Genomic DNA, 17,416 nt, shown 5'->3' with positions numbered 1-17,416 from the left:
TGACAAACTCTCCCATCCTCACCCCCCGAGACCCCATCTTGCCATTCATTCTCAATACCAGCAATGGTGAAATGGAGCTGTACTGAGCCAGGTGGGGTCAGCAGGTGAAAGGGTGGTGGGTTACTTCAGCAAGTCCTTAAATAAAGTGGAGCAACATTATGAGTCCTGCAGGCTGTTTGAGCCCATACAGGGTCTTAGAAAGGAGGCGCCGTATTTTAAGGGGACCGCAGGTCTGTCTTTCATTTTCTTTGAGGCTCATACCTCAAGGGACGTCATAAAAATGGAACATACCATGTGCGTGTGATAAAAGTATTGTAGATCGAACAACACTTCTGATGTATGGGTGACGTTGTCATACGGTGCACTAATGCCACACTCCTTTAGTCGGTAAGCTACACATACTGGAGGAGCTGATATCATTGTCCATTATAGTGGAGGACAGGCTATGCTAATGCTGATGCCATGTCTCGATGTCCCTGTCCACATATCCGCTGCCGGTACTGTAAAAGAGGGAGGCCCAGGAGGTCATTAGGACTAGACCCTAAAAGGTTGGTGTTAAAAGTAATGATTTTCATGTTTTAACTCATGGATTTCAAAAATAAATCAAAATAAAGAGTTTTGTTTGTTTGTTATACAACCATTGTCCATGCATACCCTGTCTCTGTGATGCCTGCTTGGTGTCATGCACCTATTGTGCTAATTGTGCTGGCATGTTGACAAAGATGAGAACTGCTGACAAATGTAAATCATACTGTCACAGTTGAGCTTAAATTCAAATTAAATTATGTCAAATGACAGAGAAATCAAAGTGACTAAATAAGGGGACAGAAAGAAGTGAAACAGTCTAATAAAAGTTCAGCCTATGACGCTGGTGAGCTCCTCATAAAAACAAAAGGTTGGAGCATGCAATTGCTTGTGATTTCTGACCTGGCAACCCTGAAGAAGAAAATGTGTTTAAAGAGACCCACCAGGCAGCTGGAGAAACGTAAAACTGCAGCTCAGAGGAGATCACATCATTCTGCATAAAGTTAAGGTATGTCTTTGCATGTTTTCACTTATTTGTTCAGCCACACTTATATGTAGTCAGCCCAGTACTCTCCTTGACTTTTGCACATTTAAATCTTTATTTTTCTTTGCAGGAATTAGTCATGGCTGAAGAAGGAAATAGCACATGCTATGATATCACCACTGTGGACCATTTCCAGCTTTATCTTGAAAAGTCAGGAGAGCACTCAGCCATCCTCCAGAGTGTTCAAAGTGTCCTGCCAAAGAATTTCAGAGGTGCAACAAGAGAGGAGGTTTGGTGGTGTCACTTTGAGATGTTTGTCCCTGACTCAGAGGAGCACGTTGGTCTCCTAACCTTTCATGCAAAGCTCAGAATTGGTTGACAGCTGAACTTTTGAAAGAAAACACATTTTAAACAAACTGTGAAAGCTGGAAGTGAAATATTTGATCAAAGTACATCTTTGGAAATGTTACTACAGTCATGACCATAAATATTTGGACAGACACATGTTTTCTAATGTAGTTTCTGTACATTACCACAGTGACTTTTACATAAAACAACTCAGATGCCATTGAAGTGCAGACTTTCCGGTTTTTAATCCATGGGTTGAACAAAAAGATTGCATAAAAATGTGAAAAACTAAAGCATTTTTTAAACACAATCCCTTCATTTCATGGGCTCTTAAGTAATTGGACAATTGACTTCCATGCTATTGCATGGGCAGGTGTGGGCAATTCCCTTGTTATGTCATCATGAGTGAAGCAGATAAAAGGTCTGGAGTTGATTAGAGGACTCTTGCTGCATTTGGAAGATTTTGCTGTGAACAGACAACATGTGGTCAAAGGAGCTCTCCATGCAGGTGAAAGGAGCCATCATTAAGCTGAGAAAACAGAAAAAAACATGCCAGAAATTGCTACAGTATTAGGAGTGGCAAAATCAACAGTGTGGTACATCCTGAGAAAGAAAGAAAGCACTGGTGAAGTCAGCAACGCAAAAAGACCTGGAGGTCCATGGAAGACAACAGTGGTGGATGATGGCAGAATCATTTCCATAGTGATGAGGAACCCGTTCACAACAGCCAACCAAGTGGACAACACTCTCCAGGAGGTAGGCGTATCAATATCCAAGTCTACCATCAAAAGAAGACTGCATGAAAGTAGATCCAGAGGCTACACTGCAAGATGGAAGCCACTCATAAGCCTCAAGAATAGGAAGGCTAGATTGGACTTTGCTAAAAAGCATCTAAAAAAGCCAGCACAGTTCTGGAAAAACATTCTTTAGACAGATGAAACCAAATTCAACCTCTACCAGAATGTTGGCAAGAGAAAAGTATGGAGAAGACGTGAAGAAGCTCCTGATCCAAAGCACACTACATCATCAGTAAAACACGGTAGAGGCAGTGTGATGGTCTGGGCCTGCATGGCTGCTAGTGGCACTGGGACACTAGTGTTTATTGATGACCTGACACAGGACAGAAGCAGCCCAATGAATTCTGAGGTGTTCAGAGACAGACTGTCTGCACAGATCCAGGTGAATGCAGCCAAACTGACTGGGCGGCGTTTCATGATACAGATGGACAACGATCCAAAACATACAGCCAAAGCAACTCAGGAGTTTATTAAAGCAAAGAAGTGGATTTTCTTGAATGGCCAAGTCAGTCACCTGATCTTAACCCAATTGAGCAGCATTTCACTTGTTGGAGACTAAACTTCAGACAGAAAGGCCCACAAACAAACAGCAACTGTTTGCCGCTGCAGTAAAGGCCTGGCAGAGCATTCAGAAGGAAAAAACCCAGCATCTGGTGATGTTCATGAGTTCAAGACTTCAGGCTGTCATCGCCAACAAAGGCTTTTCAAACAAATATTAGTAATGACCATTTTGTTTTCACTTATTTCATTTGTCCAATTACTTAAGAGCCCATGAAATGAAGGGATTGTGTTTAAAAAATGCTTTAGTTTTTCACATTTTTATGCAATCTTTTTGTTCAACCCATGGAATAAAGCTGAAAGTCTGCACTTCAATGGCATCTGAGTTGTTTTATGTAAAATTCCCTGTGGTAATGTACAGAAACTAAATTAGAAAGAATGTGTCTGTCCAAATATTTATGGTCCTGACTGTACCTTTGAAGTGAACTTTTGACACACTGTGTCAAAGAAATGTCTGCATTTGAAAGCCTAAAAAAAACGACTTCCAGATCAGAAGTCGCCGAATGTCTCAGAGTTTACACTTTTGCTAGGAGAGTTAAATTCACCTTTTTTAAGTTAATTCCGAATTGTTTTCATTATTAGGCCATTTATAGATTTTGTAATAAAAAGGAAATTAAATCATTTTTTATTTTTTTTGTCCAAATAGCAACATATTTCTTTATTCTGCAGGTTTGAAGCAACACTTTTTTTTCTCTGTTGCAGAATTGCTGCGGGATAAAAGCAGCGTTAATGTTCTTGGTGTTGGAAGCGGTGGAGGTATGTCCGGAAATGTTGACGTGACAGATTAACCCACAGCACTCCTTTTGTTACTAGCAAATCCTTTTTTACAGAGTCATGAAGACTAGAAGGTATTGCAGGTTTAGCTGAACTCCAGCACTGATCAGTAGCGGTCATGGAGGTTAGCACACAAGGACGCCATCAAAGAGTCTGTTCATTAAGACCTGATAAGATAAGACTTTACACTCATGAGCTTCCTGCAGCCAACGCGTCTATCAGAAATTCATTTTGGTCAAATTTAGACTCAGCAGTGTGCGGAGGATATGTGTCGCAAACATCTTGGGATTTGCTCCAGGTGAGATGGACGTCCAGCTGCTCTCCCTGATGCAGACGGAGATCCCTGCTGTTCCCATCAGTGCTGACGTTGAGGGCAGCTCTAAACTCATCGACTGCTTCAAAGGTAACACAGTTCATGCTAATGGGATTATAATGAAGAAAAGGGCAGCTCAAAAAGATTTTCAAAAGATATTACCTTGAACACCAAGCATTGCTTTCTTTTGATTTTACATTTGAAGCCTATATTTGTTGAAGTTACCAGTCCAAGAATTCTTTTTATTACAAAACGTACACAGAGATCACATTTCTGGCTTGTCAGCATGGGGGAGGGACAGTCATGATTGGTTGTGTTCATATCAGAGCAGCCCTGGTTCCAGAAAATACATTACATTTTTAAATATCCACATTTTTTAAATAATGAGCTGAAAATTTTGAAACAATGTAAAAAATGTATCTTTAAATTCTGTAAATCTCAAAATTGCCTCGAAAGGAAATTTTTACTTAATGGGACCAAAGTTTTCACTTTTTCTTTCATTTTTAAACTTTTTGAATGATTCAAAGCATAATTTCTTAGAATTGAACTGTCTTTTAGTATTCTCTATGTGCAGTATGTTGTTGTATTGATCTTTTTTTTTCTCATTTTATTACTTTTGCTTGAAAGCTTTGGTAGCAAAGACGCCTCAAATGCAGACGATCCCGTTTTCTTGGCATGTCAAGTGAAGAGTACGAGAAGCTGGTGAAAACCAAAGGAGACGTGAAGAAATTTGATTTTATTCACATGATTCAGGTATAAACGCAATGCTCTCATCTTACCACGCTTGACACGTCGCCCAGCATCTTTCAACCTTAAACGGTTTTAAGGTGTTATTTTAAAAAATATATTTTTTTTTCTACCTGTCTAGAAAGATGTTATTTTTTACTATTTACGGTCCTGGAAGCCTTTCAGTAAAGATCTAATGCTTCCTTTAAAAAGATTATATACTATGTGGAAAGTCTGGAGAAAACCCTCAAGTTTTACCACAGCCTTCTGAAAAATAACGGCAGGCTGATGATCATCGTTGAAGCAGGTAAGCAATAAGCATTTAAATAAATATGCAAATCTTGATTAGTGCAAAAAATGTGAGTCCTAATCAGACAGTTGTCCTTTAACACAATTATTATATGTCATGGGGTAAACTGGCGCCCTCTAGTGATTTGTTGGTTCATTGGTTTAAGGAAAAAGAAGATTCTAATAGGATAGAATAGTAAGAAAACTTAATTGATTGAACTTTGTTGAATGAATTACTTCATGTTTGCTCTTGTGTGATGCAGCCCACAGCGGCTGGGACATCCTGTGGAAGACTTACAGGAAGGAGCTGTGCGGCGGGAGCTTGTCAGAGTACCGCTCCTCCTCCGAGGTCGTCACCTGCCTGAAGAGTCTGGGTCTTAACTTTGAGGAGCATTTAGTTCCCAACACCTTTGACATCACCGAGTGCTTTGATTCAAAGAGTGTCCCCGGCGACCGTCTGCTGAGCTTCATGACGGCGACGGACCGCTTCCGGGAGTCCTTCACCCCAGAGATCAGAGCAGGCATCTTAGAGCTGCTCAGGAACACGTGCAGCACTGAGAAGGAGGGCAGAGTGTTCTTCAACAGCAATCTGAGCTGCATTCTTGTTCATGCTTGAGCGCGTCTTTGTGAAAAGGCTTCATTCAGCAAAAAAAAGAGAATAAATACTGTTTGGACAACTTTGGTTTCTGTTGGTAGAGTTGATGCATGTGACCTGATGAGCTGAACGCCCAGCTTTGATCAAAAATCTGCTTCTTCTGGCAGAGCTTTAGTGAAACAAGAAAGAAGAAGAAAAATATCTGCTTGATTGTGAAATACTGTCAACTACTTTAACAGTTTTTCTGTTAGATTATCTAATAACATTTAAAATAATTCAAACATTCAAATCAGCTCAACTCATAATTTTATTTTTATTGCTAACATTGTTGACTTGTTTTTGTTTGGATTCATTCTACATTTCTCATTTAATTAAGACAGGCGTCTGCTGCCTGTGTTTAGATCAGGGGTCTCCAAATTCAGACCTGGAAGGCCGGTCGCCTGCCAGTTTTTCAGAAATCCTGCCTTATCTGCTGCTGATTACCTGGATCAGGTGTGTTAGACCAATAGGAGCTTCAATAACAGGTTGGTTGGAAAACACGTAGGACACCGGCCCCTGAGGCCTGGATTTGGGCACCCCTGGTTTAGATTTGAAAAAAAAAAAGCGGGTTCTACACCAATGTGTTGATTTTATAAACAAAAGTAAACATGACAACATGATGCACCAAAGTAATAATGATAGAAAACATCAGGTTTGAATGGGCTCTTCTGCAGTTTGAATTCTGTAAATGTGAATTGGCAAACCAGCTACTATAGATCTGTGTCTCACTTTAAATGGGGTGTATTTTATTTTAGAAGGAACTTTAGCCGTCACAGCACTGAAACGGCACTGAAACGGCTCTCCTCAGGGTGTGTAACGACCTGCTTCTAGCTGCTGATTCTGGGGCCTCCACTGTTTTAATTCTTTTAGATCTCTCTACTGCTTTCGACACAGTGGATCAAAGTGTTTTATTATCCCGACTGGAGCAGTCTGTCGGTGTGAAGGGCACAGCACTCAGTTGGTTCAGTTCATATTTATGTGGCAGGAGTTTTTCTGTCCAACTAGGACAGTGCTCTTCTTCAGAGGCTCCGCTCAAATATGGTGTACCCCAGGGCTCAGTTTTAGGCCCACTTTTATTCTCACTTTATCTGCTGCCACTGGGGTCCATTTTTAGGAAATATAACGTGTCATTCCACTGCTACGCAGATGACATCCAGATCTATCTTCCCCTAAAATCTGGAGGAGCGGATGTTCTCGACAGATTGCAGAACTGCTTAGCAGACATCAAGTCTTGGATGGAGCTTAACTTCCTCTGTCTAAATGAAAACAAGACAGAGGTGTTTGTCTTTGGAAAGACTGACCTGCTGACAGGCTGCTGTAGTGCTGTTGGCCCCCTGGACCCTTCAGATGCTCCATTCATTAGAGATCTTGGGGTAAACCTTGACAGGCATTTTAAATTTGACAGGCAGGTCAGTGTTGTAGTCCAGTCTAGTTTTTATCACTTGAGGCTAATTAGCAAAGTCAAGCCATATCTTCCTCCTCACGCTTTGCAACAAGTGATTCATGCTTTGATCTTCTCTAGACTGGACTACTGTAACTCTCTGTACAGTGGTATAGATCAGTCTCTGCTCCGCCGTCTCCAGCTGGTTCAAAATTCAGCGGCCCGCCTGTTAACGGGGACCAGACGGTGTGAGCATATAACACCGATATTACGCTCACTTCATTGGCTGCCTGTGTCTTTTAGAATTACTTTTAAGATTTTGCTTTTGGTTTTTAAATGTCTGAATGGTCTGGCACCTCAGTATCTTTCTGAGCTTCTGCATGTTTATCGTCCTTGTCGAGTCCTTAGGTCTGAAGATCAAATGCTTTTAGCGGTTCCCAGGACTCGGCTTGTGACTCGGGGAGACAGAGCCTTTTCAGTTGCAGGTCCTAAACTCTGGAATGCTCTCCCTTTTTCTGTGAGGTCTGCCAGAACTGTCAGTAATTTTAAGACTCTTTTAAAAACACACCTTTTTACTCAGGCTTTTAACTCCAGTGAGCATATCTAGTGGGCCAGCTTGTTCATTGTTCATTTTATTAAATCTTATTCTTTTATTGTTTTATTGTTTTATTGCTTTTATTGTTCAATTGATTTTATTGTTTTATTCCTATTGTTTCTTTATTGCATCGTATTGTTTGTGATTTTAGTTGATTTTATGTTAAGCACTTTGGTTGCCTTGGCTTTTATAAGTGCTATACAAATAATAAATTGATTGATTGATTGATTGTCAAAAGTGAAAAAAAAGAAGGGCACTTTTTAAAAAGTAATCTTTATTCAACTAGAGAAAAAGTATGCTTAGAGCAGACTGCAAATTTCAACACGAACAATTAATAACACATTTCTTCAGTCTTAATTTAATCTCGTTGTTTTTACGGTCACAAACAAAATATATATATTTTTACTATCGTTGTAATCGTTATTTATTTTTACACAAATGAGGGGAATGTAAAATCACTTCTGTCCAAACTATGGTGTGAAGAAAAAAGGGAATTAGTTCTGGTCACAAAGGAGCTTTTATGAAAGACTGCAGTCATTTTCAAGTGTGTAAAAAAGACATGAGACTTGATTCACTTGTTTTAAGGTCAATACTCATCTAAAGTAGTTTATTTCATGTTTTGGTACCTTATGAGTCCATTCAAAGTCAGCTTGGTTGTCTCACATCTTACCTCCTGCTGGAAATTGTCTTATCAAAAAGAAGCTGAAGATGTAATTCCATAAAACCCACAGCTTTTGAACGCCACATGTGTGCGTCTTTTCCTTTCCTGAATCCCAAAGCATCAAACCCAGAGGCTTAAATATGGAGAAAACCCATTCTGTTCCAATTTCTCATGAAATATGGCCGTGTTTTAGTTTAATTTCCATAGTATATACATTGAAAAGCCTAATTAGGCTTCAGACTGACAGCTTGCCAAATGGTGAAGGCATCTAACAGCTTGGATGGCTACAGCCCCCCCATGACCTGAGCTGAATCAAGCAGGTGCAGAAAATAGATGGAGGGAGGTAATGTTACCGCTGAGGTTTGGTTATGGGGCGTGGCTTTATCTCAATAAACCAATTGACCTTCCACATCAGTGTTTGCAGATTGGCACTTTTGAAATGAATTTTTTAATTTACATAAAATAAAATAAAAATTCACAAATAAAATGATTTGAGCATAAAAAAGACAAAATGATAGTCATTTTTCAGGCCAAACAGCAGTTTGTATTCCACTGTTCTGTTTTGTTCTGATGTCTTAAAAATGAAAGATAAAACGTTTTAGGAGACGCCTTCAGCAGCGCCAACATGACAGCAGAGAGAATATCAAAATCACCTCACATGAAAGTGAATTCTTTTTGTTTGTTTGTTTATGTGCTGCTGTCTTCTTCTCTGCCTGATGCTGAATGGTCTAATGTTGGAGACCCACAAAAATGCGTTTCTAGAGACAGACAGCTAGAGATTTGAGAGCTTTTTAGGGCGTGAAAGACTGGAGATGAACGACTGATCACTGCTGCCCCTCCTGGACCACCCTCAGCTGGTTTTGCCTCAGTGTTAGTTTTCTGTCAGAAACTGCACTAGCTTTGAGAAAATAATAATCTTCTTAATCCCTTTTATGGGGTTGCTGGAGCCTATCCCAGCTACTGTTGGACTAAAGCGAGGTACACCCTGGACGGGTCGCCGGTCCACTGCAGGACCAACCATAATTTAGAGTCACCAATGAACCTATGAAGCATGTTTTTGGACTGTGGGAGGCAACTGGAGAATAACATTCAAACTCCCCACACCAATGATCCAGCATCTTCACTGTGAGGTGACCACTATGCCACCATGCAGCCGAACAATAATTGTATTTGAAAATGACAGTTATGGCTTGTTATGATGTTCTTTTAGTCTGCAGACAAGGCCACGTGTCTGAGAGCCATCAACCCTGAGGATCTGCTCTTCTCTGCTCACTCCAGTAGATGGCAGCCTGACTTCACGTGTGAACAGGAGTTCTAGGTTTTAGGAAAAAATAACCAAAGTACACTTTTCAAAGAGTAAATCAGATTAAAGCTTCTTGTTTCACAAAACAAAGAAATTTCCCAGCATTGCGTATGCGCAGCCTGCTGCCACGGCTGCACTAAGGCCTGTCAGAGCACTGATGCCTTGTCTCAAGCCATCTAGCAAATGTATTCTGGATGCCCAATTAGTTCATTAGCTTTAATAGATCAGTAATTGAAATTCATCAGAAACTCTTGTCAGCGCGCTCCCCCTGGATGTCGGTGGGCCTTAAACACCTGCTCCGGCTCCATCACCAGCGGTCCTCGCTGGGCTCCCGCATACTGCAGAATGACAGAGCATTAGTCACTGAGATAATCAACCTCAACACACTGTTTGCAGCTAATGTTCTTCAGGAACTGTTTACTTCATGTGCTGGTTGGTGTCTTATCACAGAAGAAGTTCTCCACTAGATGAATGAGTGGAAATTTTCACAAATCATCTTGTTTTCCAAATGATTTATTTTCCATAAAAAGGGCTGAGCAGCTGGACATAGTCACAATTTTAGCTGGATCTTGTTTTTCGTTTACCTGCTTATTAGTGTCTGCCATCATGATGCTCTCAAGAGAGACACAGGTACATGTCCAGCATATGAACCTCAAATGGCGACACGTCTGAAAAACTGAATCTAGAAATACTCCATTTCCACGGCATTCTGGTTCATCGTTGCAGCAACATTTTATGGGGGATGTGGAAAAGCATCCAGGTGAAAAACCACCTTTTCGGGGCAGAGAGAGCTCTTTAGGACTAGGCAGGGGATAAGAGTTGAGCTTCTGACCTCGGTTTCTTAAGCCGCATTTCAACTGAATTAACCTTTTGTAGGAGTCTAGGTCTTTAAAGGTGGTCCTTTTCTTGCCCCCCCCCTCCATTTAAACTTCAGGATCTAGGGATAAATAGACTGCAAGGAGACCCCCCCCCCCCCCCCCCCCCATGACACTGGTATTAAGATAGCAGCTTTCTAGTACTAGTCTGCAATATCTTGTAAAACCTGTTACCTTTAAGGTGTGAAAAAGTAGATAGTTGTAATTGTTTGAAAAGTCTGGTGGTAACGTGTGAGCTGTAAAATTTATTTTTTTGTCAGGAAGCAGTGTGCTTCCGTGATTGAAAAATGCGCTTCCGATCAGGACGAGGAAGGGCTGATTTACAGGAATATAAGATTTCTCTCTGATTGTTTTACAAGGTTTACATTTAACGGTAAAGCTTGAAGAGCGTAACATGAACTGATTTTTGATTGGACGGATTTAATGTGGCTGGAGTGCTCTTACTGGAACAACGGTATAAACAAGCAAATCTTTTCAGTGAAGCAAGTCTGACACTCCATGAGGGAGAAGAGAGACACACTTACAAACAGATTAAATTTTTCTATCTACACTTCAAGCCACACCTCCAGTACGAAGCGGTTCAATTCAGGTCACAACCAGATCGTTTGAAAAGGTAATCCCCAATTTGGCTGCCGTTTCCACAGACAGATGTCCCGCGTAGATTGCAGATAGTTGCATCAGATATGTAAAAATTGCGATATCACCCAAATAGAGCTCAATGCTATTAAATATACTGCAAATGTCGTTTTGAGGCCATGTAACATAAGAATCATACACCTTAACAGGATGAAATGAAAAAGTGCTTCAAGAAGATCATTACATAAACAAATTGTTGTTGCTCCTCTTGCGTGTCCTCTCAAACCATTGACTCTATACTTGAGAACTTTGATAGAGCTACTTTTTTGTCACCATGATGGAGTGATTGGTCTGAGCCCCTCTCAGTCAATGTTTCTATCGCAAACACCTCTCACCATTCAGAAATGAGCTTGGAAGGCCACACCCCTACCACTTGAAATAAGGCGATAGAAAATCCGTCAATTTAATGCTTTGAACGTTAGGCCAGCAAGCTCCACCTACTTTTATTTAGGCATTTGATTGGTCATCTTACTGTATAACTTGAATAACTTGAACTACAGAAAAAATATCATAAAAATAATGAGGATTATCAAGAACATGTTAGAAAAGGGTATCAGAGCAAGAATGGCTATTCTGACTAATAGAATGACTAAGTTATAGCTGTTTATTACTCTATAGAAGTCATTCAGATTTTGGTTTCTTTTTTTCTTTTTTTTTAACTTGGTCTGTCCAACAGCTGGGCAAACAGATGAGAGCTGAAGGCCTCTTGTGTTGGACATATTTTACTTTAACAACAGGGGTTATGAATCTTCTGACAAACCAGAGGTATGTCTGAATAAACCCCTTTTGTAATCGAGGCCAAACTTTATTCATTTTAATCATACTTGAAGATCTTTTGTGTTGGACCGGACGGAAAAGGAAAGGAGGGAATAGGAGAGAGGGATGTTAGAGAGGGGGGGATAGGAGGGTGATTATGGGGGGGGGGGGGTAAAACCATGAAGCAGCATAAGACAACAAGTGTCTGGATGGTTAAACTCATTACAGTGAGGTTCCGATGTAATACAAGTCTATAAGGGCGGGGCCTGTCCACACACACACTCAAATGTTATAAACCAGTGACGTGCAGTCAGGAGAGGCAGGTGAGGCTATGCCTCACCTGTCATTATGGGAAGAAAAGAGAAAACATAAATTCAATTATTATATTTAATCAGTAATTTGTGCTTTGCAGTCATTTTCCATTTAAATGTACCATTTTTGGGTGGTTTTTCTTTTCAAAATCGCTGAATTTCCGCATTTGCCGTTCAGATACCAAGTGACATGCGATGAGGCACCAGCCCGCTGAGCCTCACCTTGGATTGCGCAATACCTACGCAGTCAGACGGTACTGCTGTCTCTCTGTATGTCGGTTCAATCACTTGTACTATATGAGCTGAGTTTACATAATTTAGCAGATGTATATGATGTACAGTGTTTGTTTTTATAAATAACTGTGTGAGGGACGTGTTTCTTGTGCTGAGCGCTAAACGCCGGCGAAAAAGCCGCTGGGTTAGGCCAGCAGTTCTCGTGCCTCATGTTAGGGGGCGCCGGTGAGCCCTGAGATTATGACGCTAAAAAATACTAGAAGAAGTGATAGCAAGTGGCAAGTAATTTTCTTCAGAAGGAGTGGCGTATGGCCTTTATTTACAATAAAGGCATTTTCAATGGATCGCCCATATCCCGAGTCACCATGGAAGCGCGTGGTGAATAAAAGGGAGCGCTATACTCCCGTGAGACGGACTGAGATTTTAATGACGCCGTATGAAGATTATACGCCCATCGAGAGTTTTTGCTTGTTGAAAAATATTGGACAAAGTAAACGCACAAGTTTCTATCTCATTTCCATTTTGACGCAGATATACTGTATATATATACTGACCAAAAATATAAACGCAACACTTTTGTTATTGCTCCCATTTTTTATGGTATGAACTCAAAGATGTGAAACATTTTCCACATCCACAAAATAACCAGTTCTCTGAAATATTGTTCACAAATCTGTCTAAATCTGTGACAGTGAGCACTTCTCCTTTGCCAAGACAATCCATCCAACCTCGCAGGTGTGCCATATCAAGATGCTGATTAGATAGCATGATTATTGCACAGGTGTGCCTTAATCTGGCCACAAGAAAAGGCCACTCTGAAATCTTCAGTTGTATCACACAGCACAATGCCACAGATGTCGCAAGTTTTGAGGGAGCGTGCAATTGGCATGCTTATAGCAGGAATATCCACCAGAGCTGTTGCTAGGGAATTGAGTGTCCATTTCTCCACCATAAGCCGTCTCCAAAGGTGTTTCCGAGAATTTGGCAGCACATCCAACCGGCCTCACAACCGCAGACCATGTGTAACCACACCAGCCCAAGAACTCCACATCCAGCATGTCCACCTCCAAGATCGTCTGAGACCAGCCACTCGGACAGCTGCTGAAACAAACGGTTTGCATAACCACAGAATTTCTGCACAAACTGTCAGAACCCGTCTCAGGGAAGCTCATCTGCATGCTCGTCGTCCTCATCGAGGTCTCGACCTCACTCCAGTTCGTCGTCGTAACCGACTTGAGTGGGCAAATGCTCACATGCGATGACGTCTGGCACGTTGGAGAGGTGTTCTCTTCACGGATGAATCCCAGTTTACACTGTTCAGGGCAGATGGCAGACAGCGTGTGTGGCGTCGTGTGGGTGAGCGGTTTTCTGATGTCAATGTTGTGGATCGAGTAGCCCATGGTGTTGGTGGGGTTATGGTATGGGCAGGCGTATGTTATGGGCAAAGAACACAGGTGCATTTCATTGATGGCATTTTAAATGCACAGAGATACCGTGACAAGATCCTGGGGCCCATTGTTGTGCTGTACATCCAACAACATCACCTCATGTTGCAGCATGATAATGCACGGACCCATGTTGCAAGGATCTGTACACAATTCTTGGAAGCTGAAAACATCCCAGTTCTTGCATGGCCAGTATACTCACCGGACATCTCACCCATTGAGCATGTTTGGGATGTTCTGGATCGGCGTATACGACAGCGTGTTCCAGTTCCTGCCAATATCCAGCAACTTTGCACAGCCATTGAAGAAGAGTGGACCAACATTCCACAGGCCACAATAGACAACCTGATCAACTCTATGCGAAGGAGATGTGTTGCACTTCATGAGGCAAATGGTGGTCACACCAGATACTGACTGGTTGTCTGAGTCCCCTGACCCCCTCAATAAAACAAAACTGAAGAGTGGCCTTTTCTTGTGGCCAGTCTAAGGCACACCTGTGCAATAATCATGCTGTCTAATCAGCATCTTGATATGGCACACCTGTGAGGTGGGATGGATTGTCTTGGCAAAGGAGAAGTGCTCACTATCACAGATTTAGACGGATTTGTGAACAATGTTTCAGAGAACTGGTTATTTTGTGTAAGTGGAAAATGTTTCACATCTTTGAGTTCAAACCATAATAAATGGGAGCAATAACAAAAGTGTTGCGTTTATATTTTTGGTCAGTGTATATATGATCATTAGTAGTTTTTTCTGTACCTACTTGATCAGTTGTGTATTATGGGCTTTAAATAATATGCAAAATTACTTTTAGGATGCTTGAGACGTATGTTTTTGTATGTAAACGTCAGCAGGACCCTACTTGCAATTACAAAGGGTATTTATTCCATGCTGGATATATACTGCTGGATATATACATACATATATACATATAATGCCCCTCTAACCCGCCGCGGATGGTTTCTCCTCCAAGCTCGGGTCCTCTACCAGAGGCCTGGGAGCTTGAGGGTCCTGCGCAGTATCTTAGCTGTTCCTAGCACTGTGCTTTTCTGGACTGAGGTCTTTCCAGTTATCTGTCGTAGCCACTCCTCCAGCTTGGGGGTTACTGCCCCGAGTGCTCCAATTACCACAGGCACCACTGTCACCTTCACTTATACACATGTGTATAAGAACAATTAATGGCAATGAAAAATGGGGCAATTACCATGACAATGGAAATGGGGCAATTACCATAACAATGACGGGCAATTAACATCACCCAGTGAGGGTCCTTGGGCAACACCCTTAACGCTACCGCCTACCTCACAACATAAGAGACAATGAACCACATGTCATGCCGGCTCAGACGTCGCCCGGCCAAACAAGGTCTGCGTCAGGTGCTGAGGGACCAGAGCACCCTGATGGAAAGTGGGCTACTGGAACAAGAACAAGACGGAAATAGACTAGATGTGAGAACAAGGTTCTGTTAGAATGTTACTACTCAAGTAATCCCACCCAGAGGGGTTACATGCAGAGAATGTGGAATGAATGGATGCTTCGAAACCCACAATCAGGGCTAACTGCCAAACAACTGGTAGCCCAGTGCTCTAACATCCACAAATGGCAACTCCTATCACAACTTGAGATTGAAGCAATACAATACAATGCCACGGGAGAGCCAGAACAACAGGTCAGAGAGGAGGTTATACCACACTCCCACCCTGAGATTGGGTACACAGCCCCAACAACCACAATTACACTGAGCGAGGCAGCAACTGACCTGAAAGACAAGATCATGTCTACAATGAACACTAGGCAACCCCGACACCAGCTACAACGGTTAAGTGACGTACCTGAAAGTCTACTGGAAACTGTGAATGAAGCATTGAGGGCAATTCCTACCACAACCATCACAGAAACCAATGAACTGGTTTACACTTCAGCAGCAGTGATCCTTGAGATGCTTGACTATAAGAGCAACCATGGAAGAAAACAGTACCCACCATGGAAGCAACGGTTAGAGGCCAAAATCAAGGCAACTCGGAAGGATGTGAGTAAGCTGACAGAGGCTCAAAGAGGTACAATGAGAAAGCAAGTAGCTAAGAGATACAGCCAGATGTCCATACCTGAAGCACTGGAAACTGCCAAACAAAGGCTCCTAGCCTTGAGCAGCCGCCTAAAGAGGTACACAAGAGACAATGAAGCCAGACGAATAAACAGGCTCTTCGCAACTCAAGCTGCAAAAGTGTACGCTCAGTGGCAGGGTCAAAATAGCCGAGCAGACCCACCAAGGCTGGAAACTGAACAGTACTGGAAAAGTATATGGGAAAAAGAGGCAGCACATAACAGCAATCCCCAGTGGCTGGTCTCTCTGAGAAAAGAACATAGCAACCTCCCTGAACAGAATCCAGTAACCATCACAGTGGCTGACATCCAAGAAAGAGTCTCAGGTATGAAGAACTGGACAGCACCGGGCCCTGACATGATACATGCCTACTGGCTAAAGAAGCTTACCGCACTCCACGAGCACCTGGCAGCACAAATGAACCAGCTGCTTAGGGATGGGACTCACCCCGAATGGCTAACGGAAGGGCGAACGATCCTGATCCAGAAGGATCCCTCAAAGGGTGCAATCCCATCCAACTACCGGCCAATAACCTGTCTGTCCACAACATGGAAGCTCATGTCAGGCATCATTACAACCAAGATAAACAGGCACATGGATCAATTCATGAGTAACACACAGAAGGGCATTGGTAGAGACTCCAGAGGAGCCAAACACCAACTCCTGGTCGACAGAACAGTCGCCCAAGACTGCAAGTCACGACACACCAACCTGTGCACAGCCTGGATTGATTACAAGAAGGCCTATGACTCAATGCCACACACATGGATCACTGAATGCTTGGAGCTGTACAACATCAACAGGACTCTAAGAGCCTTCATAGGAAACTCGATGAAGCTGTGGAAAACCACCCTTGAAGCCAATGGGAAGCCACTTGCACAAGTGTCCATCAAATGTGGGATATACCAAGGTGATGCTCTGTCCCCACTGCTGTTCTGCATAGGTCTGAACCCCCTCAGCCAAAAATCAACAAGACTGGCTATGGATACCGACTCAGAAATGGGGCCAACATCAGTCACCTCCTCTACATGGATGACATCAAGCTATATGCTAAGAGCGAGCGTGACATTGACTCCCTGATCCACACCACCAGGATCTACAGTACTGACATTGGGATGTCATTCGGGCTCGAGAAATGCAGCCGGATGGTGACAAAGAGAGGCAAGGTAGTCCACACAGGAGGGGTCTCACTCCCAGAAGGAACAATAACAGACATCGAGGACAGTTACAAATACCTTGGAATTCCCCAGGCAAATGGCAACCTGGAGCAGGCAACAAGGAAAGCTGCAACAGCTAAATACCTCCAACGAGTAAGGCAAGTCCTGAGAAGCCAGCTCAATGGCAAAAATAAGACCCGGGCAATAAACAGCTACGCACTGCCAGTTATCAGATACCCTGCAGGAATAATAAGATGGCCAAAGGAAGAGATACAGACCACGGATGTTAAAACACGAAAGCTCCTCACCATGCATGGAGGGTTCCATCCCAAATCCAGCACACTAAGACTGTATGCTAGCCGCAAGGAAGGAGGCCGAGGACTAGTGAGCGTAGAAGCCACTATCCAGGATGAAACATCCAAGATGCATGAGTACATCAAGCTCAAGGCCCCAAATGACAGTGTGCTCAGTGAATGTCTCAGGCAATGGAGAGCAGAGGACACAGTGCTGG

General features: G+C 42.5%; 1 pseudogene across 1 annotated transcript; it reads left to right on the top strand.

The window, feature by feature from the left end:
* The first annotated feature begins 885 nt into the window (after positions 1 to 885).
* Positions 886 to 5,490, top strand: LOC101158594 (histamine N-methyltransferase A-like; annotated as a pseudogene). The gene is made up of 7 exons (XR_013652577.1): positions 886 to 1,033; positions 1,140 to 1,281; positions 3,415 to 3,468; positions 3,785 to 3,889; positions 4,427 to 4,552; positions 4,739 to 4,832; positions 5,077 to 5,490. The product of XR_013652577.1 is annotated as a histamine N-methyltransferase A-like (transcript).
* The last annotated feature ends 11,926 nt before the right edge of the window (positions 5,491 to 17,416 follow it).

This window comes from Oryzias latipes, chromosome 21, assembly GCF_053564925.1.
Source record: "Oryzias latipes strain Hd-rR chromosome 21, Olatipes_Hd-rR_3.1".
Taxonomy (NCBI): Eukaryota; Metazoa; Chordata; class Actinopteri; order Beloniformes; family Adrianichthyidae; genus Oryzias; species Oryzias latipes.
Note: the sequence above shows the minus strand (reverse complement) of the source record. Positions and strands in the feature narration are given on the sequence as shown.